This window comes from Cryptomeria japonica, chromosome 5 (assembly GCF_030272615.1).
Source record: "Cryptomeria japonica chromosome 5, Sugi_1.0, whole genome shotgun sequence".
In the NCBI taxonomy this organism is placed as follows: Eukaryota; Viridiplantae; Streptophyta; class Pinopsida; order Cupressales; family Cupressaceae; genus Cryptomeria; species Cryptomeria japonica.
In genome coordinates this window covers 51347456-51363044 of record NC_081409.1, presented here as the reverse complement: position 1 = coordinate 51363044, position 15589 = coordinate 51347456, and positions in this window count along the sequence as shown.

The following is a 15589-nucleotide window of genomic DNA, read 5'->3' as shown; positions in this document are numbered from 1 at the left end:
ACTCGGTTAAGGGATTTACAAATATGCCTTGATGAAAAGCACAATACCCTTTTAGGAGTAACCTCCCTGGAGGATTTAAGAATCCAAACTAATGGACCACCTTGTTAGAGGATTTAATGAGTAACCAAGCTTGTTAGAGATTACCTGGTTAAGGGATTTCACTTCTATTGTAATTGTTAGAAAACAACTGGTTTTCTTGATCTGTCTGAGCAGCACTACATTTGCTTGATCGGATCCTTCTAAGCTTCAATCTGCCTTCACTCAAAGTGAAGATCCATTCACTAGTTAGGAAACTACACACTCAATAGGCTTTCTACCAATCTTGCCAACAACTTTTACAAACAACTTCATCGACCTTAAATAGAAATAAATTAGGTCGGTAACACAGCAAAAACCTAATTCTCATCATCGAGATTAAAAACAAGTGGGTACAATCTTGACCATTAGAAATCATGACAATCTCTTCACATTCTTCAATAAAATTCCAACCGCTCCATCATCACCGCTTCATCGGACTTTGTAACTCATCACGCATTGTGCATTAGATGCAATCTACTTTGCTCCTTCCCTAGACAAAAATAAACATGCCAAAACAATTTGAACATATCCTTATACAATGATCACATGTGTCCCCATCATTACCACTTGTAAGATAATAAACCATCACACTTGATCAGTTACGGTTTAATAGCTGATAGGGTTTACCGATTACGTTACATAGAAAGATTTAACCCTTTACACCGGTTCACTGGTTCAACTCACAAACTTTACATATCGGTTTACAACATCTTCAACAAAGCTCTTCTTACCATTTAATAGCCCATATCAAAAACAACAATATCAGCCGTAAAATGAATACCATTACCAGTTTAATTGACATCAATGATGACATATCATTAATGTAATCTCTGTGCAAAATACCAACAAACTCAAAATGCGAACAATCTCCCCCTTTGGCATTGATGGAAATACAAATATCAACACTTCTGATTTTTGTTGAGATTGGTGAATAGGAATCCTGGTTTAAATTACCAAGTATTTACCTTGCTCTGTCTATCTTCAACTTGTCGCTGGTTCACCTAATCAGACACATAGTTCTTCTCCTCAATCACATAATTCTTCTCCCCCTTTGACAACAATTACAAAGTGAAATTAAAGCATGTAACTCTACTCTCACTAATCATCAACATCATTTTGCAACTTGATGCTCCCCTCGTGGAATACATCCACTTCTTCATCAATCCATGTAAAATTATGCAAGTGGTTCAGGGACTGATGCAATCAACATCATGCTCAACTAACTTCATGAAGAGGGACAAGCCCCAATTGACTTCTAAGATACTTGAAAGTGGTCTTAGGCAGAGGTTGGTAAAGATATCTACAAGCTGCTCCTTGGTAGAAACATGCTCCAAGATAACATCTTTACTTTGAACTTTTTCCCTCAAGAAGTGATATTTCAATTCAATGTGCTTAGTCCTTGCGTGCAAAACATGATTTTTAGAAATGTTTATTGCAATTGTATTATCACATATAATTTTTATTGTTTCTGATATTTCCATCTTCCAACCTTCCAAAATGTGCCTCATCCACATAGCTTGTGTGCAATTCATATAAGCTGCTACGTATTTAGCTTCAGCAGTAGATTCTGAAGTGTAACTCTTCTTTTTACTAATCCATGAGACTATCCTTCCTCCTAGAAGGAATGCTCCACAGGTAGTACTCTTTCGGTCATCAATATTTCCTGCCCAATCAACATCTATGTATGCTTTCAAATCAAAATTTCCACCATATGGATACCATAACCCATAGTCAACAATACCTTTCAGATATCTAAAAATTCTCTTGGTTTCCATCAGATGTGCCTCCTTTTCATCTATAGACTTAGATGCATCTTACTTGGAAAATTTACAAACTGTAACCAATGGGGTTCCAACTATTTTATAGTCACTCATACCAAAAGTCTTCAAAACCTCTTTCACATACTTGGATTGAGTAATGAAAATACCATTCTTCATCTGTTGTATCTGTAAGCCTATAAATTTTGTTATTTCCCCTACTAATGACATCTCAAATTCATTCTTCATTTCATCTACAAAATAATTACTTGATGAATACTAAGAGTGGGGGGTGAATTAGTATGCCAAAAATCAATGTACTTAAACACTTTGCTAGACTAACAGTAAACTGGTAAAATAGTTTAGTAGACAGACCGGTTAGCACACATACAAACCAAATAGAAAATAATGCATTCAGCCACAGAAGCACAAACACTATAACACAAGAGATTTTGACATGGAAACCCAAATGGGAAAAACCACGGTGAGATGGAACTCACAAGTATCTATCTACAGAATAGGAACCAGACCGGTTAAGGTCAGACCGGTTAAGATCATACAATGTTCTTTACCAGAACAGATCCTATTAGGAATCTCAATCTTTGTTACAAGATAAGTCTGATTAAAGACTACCTTGCTAGAGGATTTTAGATTCACAGGTGTGAACCACCTTGTTAGAGGATTTACAAAAGGCTTTTGGGCCTACCAGATTAAGGGCTTCAGACTTGTCGAAGATGTGAGTAAGCAACAAGTGAGTGATCTAGCAAATAGCACAGATTGCTTGGTTAGATCCTTGATAGCTCATTCCTAAAGCATTCCAGCATTAGTTCAATCTTCAACTCATCAACCACCTTAAACCCTAGCAATAACCTAAAACCCTAGACATGATGTCCTTATAAAGGAATCTAATTTCATGTCGGTCCAATAGAATTACGATACAATTTGCTAGCTTCAATGCATCTAGACATATTTTGTAACACAACACAAAAAGCACAGTTGAAGTGTCGGCACCATCAAACAATCAGTGGATGCTAACTCATCACAAAGTATTACTGGTTCATATAAAATACCAGTTTAAGCAAAATACCAGTTGCCGGTTTGACAAAATGAAGACTGGGAAATGTGTGTTTTGTCACTTTGATCCTTCATACCACTTAAGATCCTTGAACCACTTGGGGTCAGCATACCACTTCAGATCGGTAAACACTTTCTCCAAAACACCAATAGTCTAAGGACTATAATGCATCATACCGGTTGGGAACAATTGCCAGTTGAGCATAACTCATACATATAAAAGTGATCTCAATGCAAGTGTGTGTCCATCAATGACAATCACAACATAATAAAAAAAAATGCCAACAATCTCCCCCTTTGGCATTAATGGCAACACTTAGGAAATTTTGACATCTAAGTGTTTTACAACAAAAATATGCCATAATCAAAATTACTCCCCCTAAGCATATACACTATCCCTTTTGCAGAAAAATACAATGTATACTACTTCTTAACAGAAATAACATGAAAGTATACATCAAAACATTCAAAATTTATACTTCTCCCCCTTTGCCAACAATGACAACAAAATATTACAGACTAACCCCTGTTTCATTATAATAATAAGTGTTTATGATAGTAAAGAATAAAACTTGTCAAAAACTGATTTAAAGTCCTGCAAAAATTGTTTCATAGATAAGGACTAGGACTCAAGTAGGGAGGTAGCCACTTCTTTCTCTGTCTGCATCTGGGAGACCTATTCTTCCAGGGCATCTATTGTGCTCATGTCTTGAGTCACCATTAAAGCATCCAGATTGAGATAACATTTCTGAAGTATTTGCAGGCGTGGGAGTAGAACCAGTTGGAGTTCCAACAAATCTCGAGCCTGGTTGCTTATTTCCAACTCTATTTTGGCAGACTGGATATGAAACCGATGAATGGTTTGCCTATAAGCTATAAAAGAGTCATACGACAGCTTGAAGGTACTCATATATAACTGCAAGTTAGTTTGTAGCTTTTGCTTCTGTACAAACACATCATCATAGATGAGATGGGGTTGGCAAATCTTACTTAGTAGAAGATTCCCCTCATCCAGAGCATTCGTTATATCTTTTTGAGATTTTTGCAGTTTGGACCGAAGCTCATTAAGCTTCTTCACTGGGGCAATGTTGAGAGCCTTTTGATGCTCTTTCTTGGCATTTTCCTCTGCTACCTCTTCTAGGCTCTACACCTAATCATCCACTACTGTGCATAGGAGCTTCAATTGTGCCAGTGATGAATCAATATTGGGGAGGTTTGTGTCGGGTAACAAACTGGTAAGAGTGTCCACCGCAGCTTTGGCTTGACTACCGGTTGCCTTTGGAGTCTCCATCTACATGCTCTTTGTCGTTCTACTTCCTTGTCCTCCTCTGCCTTCTTCTTCTCCGCTTCTTTTCTCTTTTCCTTTTCCTTATCCTCCTCTTCCTTCTTCTTCTCTTCTTCCTTCCTCTTCTTCTCTTCCTTTTCTTCCTCTTACTTCTTCTTTTCTGCTTCCTTTCTCTTCTCCTCCTCTTTTCTCTTTTCCTCCTATTTTCGTTTCTCTTCATCGTCTTCCTTTTTCTTCTTCTCCACCTGTTTCTTTGCTACCTCTTCCTGCTTGTCCACAACTTGCTTTTCAACTTGTTCAGCCTGCTTCTCTTGTCTTGTTGCTTCAGATGGTGTGTCCTATGGAACATCTTCTACATCCAAAGCATCGACATCAATAGTGTCTGTAGGCTCAACAACTGGGTTTCCTTTAGTATCAAACACTTCATCTAGTTTAGTTATTGTCGATTCTTGCTCAGCCTTCCTATTGGCTTCAGCCACTTGATGCATCTTAAGAGCTTCTAGAGCAAGAGTGTGTGTATTCTTGATCACGTCTTGACTCTTTCCTTTCAGTAACAAGAGTCTTCTTCTTCTCATGAAGAAGAGGCCTTTGTATTTATTCATAACTTTGAAAAGTTCTGAATTTGATACATCAGGAAAATGTTGAGCAAAAATTTTCTCTCTCATTTCTTGTTCCTTTTCTATGGCAATGTGCCATTTATTGTCTAAGGAGTTATACAAGAATCCAGTGTCTCAAATCTAATTTATGAAGGCGATCGGTCATTAACACATAAATACTTAATGATTTCTTATTCAACTACTTCTTTTTCATCATCATTGAAATTATCAAAACAATCAATCAAATCATTCATCACTTTTCTCCTAATATTTTTGATGGTTCTTTTACAATGTGTCAAAGGTTTGTAGGAGGAAATGTCAATATTTACTAGTGCCAATGATGTCGGTTCATTCTTTGTCTTTTTCCTTGCTTGTCTTGTCTTCTTGGGTTTTTCTTCAGACACATTTTCTTCTGAGTCTACTGAATTATTCCTTGTCTTCCTCTTTCTCTCAAAGACTTTGGCAGGTGCCACTTCTAGTTTCTTCTTTGCAGGTGACCGCTTGGTCACTTTGGGACTGGTTGCAGTAACTAGTGCCGATGCCAAAGGCACTGCCTTTCCTTTCTTTTTAGGAGGTTCTACAACTGGTACAACACTTTCCAGATAGGTGTCGATTCTCTTTGCCTTAGGATCAAGAGGTGAGGTGATTAGGGTAGAAGCATACCTGTCCAGCATATCATACATCACCTCATAGCCCATAGGCTCTACTTCTTAATGTTTGGGCTCAATGACCTCCATTATGCATTCATCCACATTGATGATAAAGTAGATATCCTCTTCATATTTCTTGATAATGTCACTGGATATCCTCATCCTCAGACTCATCTTGCTTCTAAACTCATCAAAGTACTTGTTTAGAACTTCAAGATAGCCGGTACCAACTGCTTGCACATTTTCTTTGATCTTCTTGGTAACCGGTTGGTCCGTAGACCACTGAATATCTCCCACTCTAGGGAAGTAACCTTGGAAGTAGAAAAATAGTCATACTAGTATTTGTCCAAACTTGAATTTTAATGCATTATCTTGTTTGATTGATTTAAGATTCAATAGGAGTTGCCTTCACATACCGGTGCAGAGGTCAAATGATGCATCTTCCTTGATCATCTGGTAAGTGGCATTTACCGCTGCAGTAGATACAGAGTTAATTCTGCTGGCATGGAATGTCTGGTATCCAATCACCATGCATGCATATTTCATGAGGTCATCCTTGATGGAATTTGTTGGGTCTCAAATCAACAGATTGGATAGGTTCTAAGGAAATGCCAACTCCTATGATCAAACCCTCCAATTGACTTGGCCAACTTATAGAGTGAACCTATTTGGTTACTAACTCTCTCACTTTAGGCTCTGCAGGACCTAGGCGGGTATACCTACTCACTAGTTGTTCCTTTGACTAATGCTTTTTATAGCAGATTTAGTTTCTTAATCTGATATCTCCTCGTTGCAGAATGGCATAGGTTCCTAGAATGGAGATATAGCAGATGAGTTCAAGATTGTTGTTGTAGAAGCTATTCGATCTATGTTTCCTAATTACCTCTATTGCTTTAAAATAACATATGATGAATATGGTGATAAGTGTAATCTGAATTTAACCAGTGCCTTCCTTGCTGTTTGGGTTACAGAGTCATTATACTTTCTTCAGGACTTATCATGCGAGCATGTGAGACAGTTTTTTAATCCACCCTTTTATGGACCTGTCGGTTATTATTTCTTTTGAGATCAATTTGAATGCTTATATCATACATTGATTGAATGAATTTAACCCTACCTTTAAGGGACCAATCAATGAAGTACTGCGAGGAACAATTACAATTCGCAAGCAAAACTTTTGTTTCAACCTTATAACATGAAGCACAAATTTGATTTCAAGAATATGAATAACCTTATCACTTTAGATAATATCACAGACGATTGCCAAAACAAAGTGAAATAATCCACAACACATACGCAAAGAAAAACAACAGTTCATAGCATGTATTCCATCGAAGTTTGTAAAACTTACAGGCTATCATACATCGCCATCTTCTTATTATGTATTTTCGTCTTATCACATATTACAAAAACCATTCTCATATATATATGGGAACGAAAGTTACTCATGAAAAGACACGTCTTTTCGAAATGCTAATCATTAGTTTGAACGTCTCTAACAAACTTAAGCAAAAAGAGATTAAGAATTCCTAAATGATGAATATAATCATCATCTTTAAAGGTTTTGATTTTAACACTCTGTTTCTTTAATTCTTCTCCTTGCGACAGATACTTGAATATCATCTGGTTGACGGTAGGACCCATGTCTTTACTTCGATCCATTTTTGACAAAGCCCAATCTTTGACGCTGATAAGCTCATTCTGCAAATCCTCCAGGGATATAACTTCTCCTTCTTTCTAGACCGAGGGCATTCCAATAGGTCTCCCATCATCCAATTCCTTAAGATCTTTTCTCAACGTATCTTCGAGTTTAACATGATTCTCCATGTACGCTATCCCTTCAGTCCTCTCCTCTGGCGTCATTGTATCAGCACTATTTAGCACTTCGTGCAATCGTGCTTTTAATCTCCCATGCTCTATTAATGCATTTATAGTTCCATTGTACACCTTCCAATATGGTTCAACATGCGAAAGCATGGTGTTGAATCGATGTCCAATGATATCATTGACCAATTTGTCCATCTTCTGCTGGATACTATTTGCCCGTTTGGTAGCCTTATCTGCTTGATATTTCCAGTACAGGGCATCAAAAACATCATCCAAGCTACGTCCTGTGGGGTATGAGGTGTATTCGCTTATGGGAGTCCCTGTCTCAAGTTGCAATATTTTTGCTTGCAACTTTTGATTCTCCTCTTTAGAGTTTTCGTACAACCCCTTATAGGTGATGTTCTCTCTGACCAAAAATTCTGTTTGGTCTAAATTTAATCTGGCAACATCCAAGTTTAATTTGGCAGTGACCCTAGGGTCAGTCTTTCCAACCTGATGAACCATGAGATGTCCAAAGGTTTCTTCAATATCTACAATAATAGGCCTCTTTCCCTTTGGATATAACACCCATTGTAGGAGAGCCTTCTTATCAGGATCATATCCGGAGCCTAGGAATAATTTGTCTATTTCCTGAGGCAACACCTGTTGATTCAAGTCTTGCTTTTTAAAGAATTCGTCAAACAGAAGTGCTGAATTTATATCCCAACCAGAAAAGATGATTACACCGGCCTCTTTTAATAATTTTCTCCCTTTCTCAGGGGTCATATCTTTCATGAGGATATCGATTTCATCCTGCAGTCTCTTCATTTGTTCTTCTTCTGGCCTTCCAGCCATGCTTCCTTTCACATGAGCCCCTTTATACTGGTATAAAAATGAAAGGAATTCCCTTGTAGAGGCAAATCCATCATCAGCAACAAAATCTTCATGCTCTGTCATCCTGATATCAACTACATCTTTAATGTTAATCTCACCAGTGTCTACATTCATCTCTGCTTCAAAACCAGGAGGATAATCTTCTCTAGGGGAGTCAGCAGGGATACTACTAGCAGTCGATTTTGGTGACATGTGAGCCAATGGCTGACTATCCTTCTCAGTGTTGATAAAATGAAGGAATTGTGGGGGCACTCTATGCATGATTTCTACTTCATGTTGAAGTAGCTTTTTGGCTATTTCTAGAGGATCTTGGAGGTTTCCAAGTAGATCTCCATCTATCATCCCCCTTGCCCTTTTCCATTTGAAGGCCTCCCAAGTCATCTCACTTCTTTCTCTCAAAACCCTGGCCTCCTCTCTTTCAAGGTTCTTGATCAAGTCCTCTGGCATTTTGGCCACATGAATTCCAGCTTTTAGTTTTTGTGACACTCTGGCAACTCTTATATATCCCTTAGGATCAAAGTTCTCTCTAGGTTCACCCAGGGTCATGCCATAGTAGTCTAATTTATTTTGAAGTAAATGGTAACTTTTTGAACTTTTAACAATGAAATCAGAAAAAACCAATAAACCTGGAATGATGGACTGCTTACCGAAATCTGTAAGGTGTTTGGCACTGACAGTAGATAATTGTCTTATGATCTCTAGGCTAGCTACCCTATTTGGTACTGTGATTGGAAGCATGTGTGGTTTTCCTTCATACCCAAATATCCTGATTTCTGTATGATTATCGTAGCAATACCAATCACCCCAATTGTGCTCAATCTGGGACTCTGGAGAGAAGTCTTTTGGCCTGAGGAATCTTTTAATTTCAGGGGACAGAGTATAATCCCTATGTTGCCCAAAGGCCGCACTAAGGGGTTTCACAAAATATTCCTGAAAGTGCCAGTATTGGTTGTTCATGAATCTCTGATCCCATGCAGAAACCCACAACTGAACTGGTTTCTTCAAACCATTCTTATCATAAGCTCTGATGCAGAAATCATCTGACCAGAAATTGATTTCTTGTCCACAATAAAGAATAATATGCATTAACAAAGAGTACAATGAAAAATGGACATTCACAAGGTCTCCTTTTAACTTCTCCAACCCGTGATTTAAGGCATCTGCAACATAAGTGGCATAATCAAATGACCTAGGGTCTTTTGATTGTAAGTCAGCACACCGAACCATGACCCCAATATCCATGAGAGGATGAGCCTCTAAGCCTAATACTTGGGCTGCAACATAATATGTATACTTAAAATATGGATGGAAGTGGTTGACATCAAACGGCACCTTGTCATTTTTGCTGAACGGAACAAAGGACCCACCCACTTTCGGCCGGTGAATAGGTAGTCTCCATGTCCTGTAGATGTTTTCCATGCTAAAGAATTCTTGTGACAGTTTCTACATATCCATTCTATCCTCTACTTCCCATTCAAGATCAAATACCATATCAATAGTTTGTTTGTTAATCACCACTAAGGGATTCCCTCGGTAATCGCATATGGTTTTGGTTCTCGGATTATAACAATCTGCCAGAGCTTTCATTAGTTCAACATCCACAAACATGTTTGGGACTACCAATTTCCCTAAGTTCTTCTTCCATAGATTACTTATGGGCTCAGGAGCATCCCTTCTTTTGTAGCTAAATAGGAACAATTCATGTCCCCTGATTTCAGTCCAGATGTCTCCCAGATTTTCAAATCTATCCTCCAATCCTTCTTCCTCACTTTTGATCTTTTTAGACCTTACACTAGATGTGGGACATTGGTCTAGCAAATCCTGAGTCAGAGCTCTCCCTTCCTTCTTCTGTCTTTTGGGCTTCTCTTTAGGGTTTAGCTCTTTTCCTTTCCTACTTTTTTTAGAAGAAGAAGAAGAAGGTTCCATGATTTCAGCAAATACGAGAGACAACACTTACTTGGAAAAATGTCTAGCTCTTCTAATTGTCGTTCACTAATTTTCGCAAGTTCTTCGCAATTTTCAGTCTCTTGGCATCAATCTGGCTCCTATGAAAATTCGATCAGTTCAGCTGTAATCATATAGGCAACTTGTGCATAGTTAATGTCTCTGCGTCTACAACAGCTACTCAAGTGTTTAAACTTAATTGCAGATGTGACATTCTTCACTTGGGCCTTTAATTCTTTTGCGGGAAGTATAGTTTGACCAAAATGATTGTAATTCAAGTTTTCGATGAAACCCTTGTCTTCAGTAGAGCGTTTTGATCTTTCATCGAAAGCCCATTCTCCTCAATATTACCTTTTCAGTGAGTAACCCATGTCGAGAAGCCATCGTCAAGACTCATCGAAATCATCTTTTCATCGATAAACTTTCTGTCGATAAGTTACTCGCAAGTTTCATCGAAATCATATTTCGATGAGTTTCGTTCTTCGGTGAAAGCTTGTGCAAGCTCTTCGAAAGTCTCACTCCTTCGATATTCCCTTTATCGATGAAACACTCCAGTTTTTGTTCAATATAATGCTGTCAATGAGATCTGCATTTCGATGAATGCTTTATGATTTTCTTCGGCAATTGTTTCTCCTCGAAACCACTTTTTGCATGTTGCTTTTCACTTTTCGATGAAACTTGGGCATCAATGAGTGGCTTCCTTTATTTACCGAAAGTGATAATCCACCGAAGACCTTTTGCATAGTGCTTTACACGTCATGCTCTATTTCGATGAAACTTCTTTTGAAATGCTCGATACAATTTCTTGGCCGAAAATCTTTAGTCTTCACACTTATGGAAATATATTTTTTTATTTCGAATATAGTGTTCAACAGCGGCTCTGACTGAGGATTGAGGCATATTGTGTATGTCTTCAAGAATTCAGAATCTCTGGTTAGCTTAGATACATGATGGTATTTACAATGGAAATGGATCCTAATCTACTGTACACATAATATAGTATGTTCAAGAAAAGAAGTTTTTCAAGAATTGTCCATGTACTGGCAATTCTTGAACTTCCCCTGTTGTGTTTTGGAGCAAATAGGAATCCTCCCCCTTTTTATCTATGATCACATATGGGCCGATCCATAAGGCTTCAAATTTACCATGCTTGCCTTTGTCCTGACTCCTGGCATTCCACATTAAAACCCAATCGCCCACACAAAATTTTCTATCTGATGTCCTCTTGTCATACAACTTCTTCATTTGATTTTGAATCCTGATATTCTGCCTCTGAGCCTCTGCTCTGACTTCATCAAGTTCTACTAACTGCATTATCGTTTCTTGTGATGGGTCTTCAAGATCTATCCCTTCTTGAGTCATGAATCTATGTACAGGCAAGAGATTATCCAAAGGCAGTCTGGCCCTTTTGCCATAAACCAACTCAAATGGAGACTTTCCTGTAGATTTCTTCACAGTTATCCTATCTGCCCATAATGCAAGATTCAACTTTGAATCCCATGCTTTCTTGTTCTGTCCCAGCATCTTTTTAATGATCTTTAGGATATTCTTGTTGCTTGATTCAGCTTGCCCATTCCCTTGAGGGTGGTAAGGGGATGAATGTGATATCTTGATGCCATATTCTCCACAAAAAGTATTGAATTCCTCCGACCTAAAGGACATACCATTGTCTGAGATGATCTTTGCAGGAACACCGAATCTAGTAATAATGTTTTCCATTAAAAATTTTATCACCACTTTGCTAGTGGCCTGTCTAGTGGGTATTGCCTCCACCCATTTGGTAAAATAATCTATAGCGACTAATATCCATCTGTGTCCTCCACTAGATTTTTCTGATATTTCTCCTATGAAATCTATCCCCCATTGTTGAAATGGTTCCTCGGCCAACATTGGTCTCAACGGGAGTGACCCTTGATATTTCATTTTGCTTGAAAACTTTTGACAAGCTTCACACTTTCTGACATATTTATAAGAGTCATTGAAAACACATGGCCAAAAATATCCAGCTCTCAATATCTTATGTGCAGTAGTCTTAGCCAAAAAATGACCACCACAAACCCCATCATGCATCTCATGAAGAACTTTCTCTGCTTGGTGGTTATCTAGGCATAATAATAATATCCCATCTCTATTTTTCCAATATAAGTCCCCATTGACAATCACATATCTTGCAGATTTTAACTTCAAAGCTCTCTTCTAATTATCAGTCATACCATCCGGGCATTTCAAGTGCTTAAGGTAGTATATGATATCAGTGTACCATGCTTTATTCTCAATACTGAAGTTAGCTTCTTCCCACTCAACTTGATTCACACAAGACTCCTCAATTTCAGTTCCTGTCATGAGTTTGGCCAACCCTTGTCCTTTGATGACCTGTGAGATTTTTAGCTCAATGTTGAATTCTTGTATTTGGTTGATCCATTTACACCTTTTGCCCGTGACCTCAGTCTGTCTGAAGATATCTTTCACTGCTGCATTGGGAACATAAGCTATAACTTCAGCCCCTACCAAGTATGGTCTAAACTGTTTTACTGATTTGACCAAAGCGTAAGCTTGCTTTTCATTCAATTCATATTTTACTTCTAAAGGGCTCAAAGACTTGCTAAAATATGCAATGGGCTGCTCATACCTTTCTGGATTTTTCTGCAACAATATTGTCGCTATTGTGTGACAGGAGGCGAATGAGAATATTATAAAAGGTCTGCCAAAATTTGGGGAGATTAGTACTGGTGCCTCAGAAATTGCTTTTTTTATCGCCACAAAGGAATCAATTGCTTCCTCAGTCCAATCTATTTGGGCCTCTTTTTTTAACATCCTTACTATAGGTTTTACTATGTCTGCAAAATTCAAAATAAACCTTCTTACAAAATTAATTTGTCCTAAGAATGATTGAATGGCCTTGATAGTTCGGGGGATGGGAACCTCATTGATAGCAGCTACCCTTTCAGGGTCAATTCTCACCCCTTCCTTGGATACTATGTGTCCAAGTAACTTTCCCTCTTCAACACCAAAGTGGCATTTCTTAGGATTCATGGAAATCCCATATTCTAAGGCCCTTTTAAATATCTTTTCAAGGTGCTCACAATGATCATTAGCTTTCTTTGAGTATGTAGTTAAGTCATCTTGGTATACTACCATGATTACATCAATCAGTTCCGCAAAAGCCACATCCATTGCCCTTTGAAATGTAGCACCACCATTAGTCAATCCGAATGGCATTCGTGCATAGACATAAGTGCCCCATGGAGTTGTAAAGGCTGTCTTATATTTTTCAGCTTCTTTAACCTTAACCTGATTATAACCTGAAAATCCATCCATCATAGACAATAACTCACACCCTGTCACCTTTTGCAGCATGTTATCCATATTTGGCAATGGATAATTGTCCTTTAGTGATGATATGTTTAAATTCCTAAAGTCCACACATAATCTAATATCCCCATTTTTCTTCCTGACCGGTACCAAGTTAGAGACCCATGTGGAATATCTGTAGGGTTCAATAATTCTCGCGTCTTTCATCTTTATGATCTCCTCCCTCATTTTTGGTAACAATGTTGGATTAACAGGTCTCTGCTTTTGTCTAAATGGTTTAGCTTCTAGTTTAAGTGGTATCTCATGTTGAAAAAGATCTTCCCTGTAAGCTTTGAGATCTTCATAAGACCACGCAAACACATGTTTGTATCTTTTTAGCAACATTATCAGTTGTTGCCTCATGGTAGGAGTTAATTTTTTTCCAATAAAAACATTTCTGGGGGTTTCTTCGCTTCCTAGATTGATTTGTTCAACATCACTCTCTTTAACAGTTGATCCTTTAGTCTCAATCACATCCTGAGCATTAAAAGTTCTTTCTAATGCTACTAGGCCTCTTGGTAATTTATTTGACTTCAGTTGTATAATTTCATGTCCAAATAAAGTTTCCTTACCTTCAGTTTTTTCCACAAAGTCATTAAAATTTATAGCTTGAGTCTGATAATGATCAACACACTGTAAGAAGTTCAGCAGATCTGCATCATCTTGAAACACTTGTCAATTATACAAGTTGTCAGGAACAGATGGTCTTACTTTTATCTCTACTTCAGATATCCCAGTTAGCATTATATCATTGTCTTTTAATGCAATATTTGCTAAAAAATCTGCCGTGATGTTCTTCGACCTGTCTATCCAATTTATCTGAAAAGCATCAAAAAGCTCCATAGTATCCCAAACAACATTCCTGTATTGTTTCAGTCTTAGGTGTCTTGAGGCATATTTTTCTTTTACCTGTGAAACTATCAATTCTAAATCACCAAAGACACTTAGCAATTTGATTCCATGTTTGACTGCTATGTTAAGACCAGTGAGTAGAGCTTCATATTCGGCAATGTTATTAGTGCATTCAAATAACAACTTGAAAGAATATTTATAAGTTTCCCCTGTGGGTGAAATGAATAGGATTCCGGCCCCACTTCCTTCCTTGCTACAAGACCCATCAAAGAACATTTTCCATATTTGATCATCCTTTTCAGTTAGACATGACTCAATGGGGATCCACTCTTTAAATTTAGGTTTTGTTAACTGTACTCGGAAGTTGTCCATATCAGTTTGTAAAAAACATATTTGATTCACTGTTTCTTCCATGTCTTCTATGATATATGTGGACCGGGGTTCTCTGTCAATTTTCACTTCCTGTCCATTGATTGGAATCGTAGCATATGACAAATCCAGCTGCACATATCCACCAATCATATTTGACCACTGCCTAGACAACAACATTCCATAGTTTGGAGGAACATCTACCACTGTAATATCTGTTTTATATGATGCTTCTGGACAGGCTGCTAGTCTGAACTCTACATCTTTCATAACACCAACCACTGGGACTGATCTGTTGTCCATGGCATAGCATTTCCCAAAGGTAGTATCAACTTCCAATCCAAGTTCTTTCATTACCCCAACAGGCATGACATTTATAGCTGCTCCTGAATCGATCATACAATTTCTTATTTTCTTGTTGTTTATCACCAAAGTGAGATAAAATGGGTCTACCTGTGTTGGGTTTTTGGTTATAGTGGACCCTAAATATATAACTGGGGCCGTTTGTTCATTACTGTCACCTGTTGGAACTTCTTGTTTCTGTTCATTTACCTTCTCTTCTTGGATACCTAAAATCATCTCCAAAGTTTTTTCTCTATACTCAGGAAACCTCATTATTTCCATCAATGGAACAGAAACTTTTAATTGTGTTAATGCAGTTGAAATATCAAATGAAGTAGAGTGTTGTGCTGAAGGAAGTTTTACTATTTCTTCCTTTTGAACATCAGGACCCTTCTTATTATTCTTTGGTACAACCTCCTTAGTCTTAGTTCCTTTGTTTATTCGCTCGAGTGTCTCATCAGTTTCTTTCATAAAAAGACTAGTAGGTTTACCTTGCTCTAGATTCACCATCCTATTCCTTAAATCATAAGTCCTTTTTGCTTGTGCAATGGCATAAGCTGTAATTCTTCTTTTCTCTTCTTCAGTAGGGGT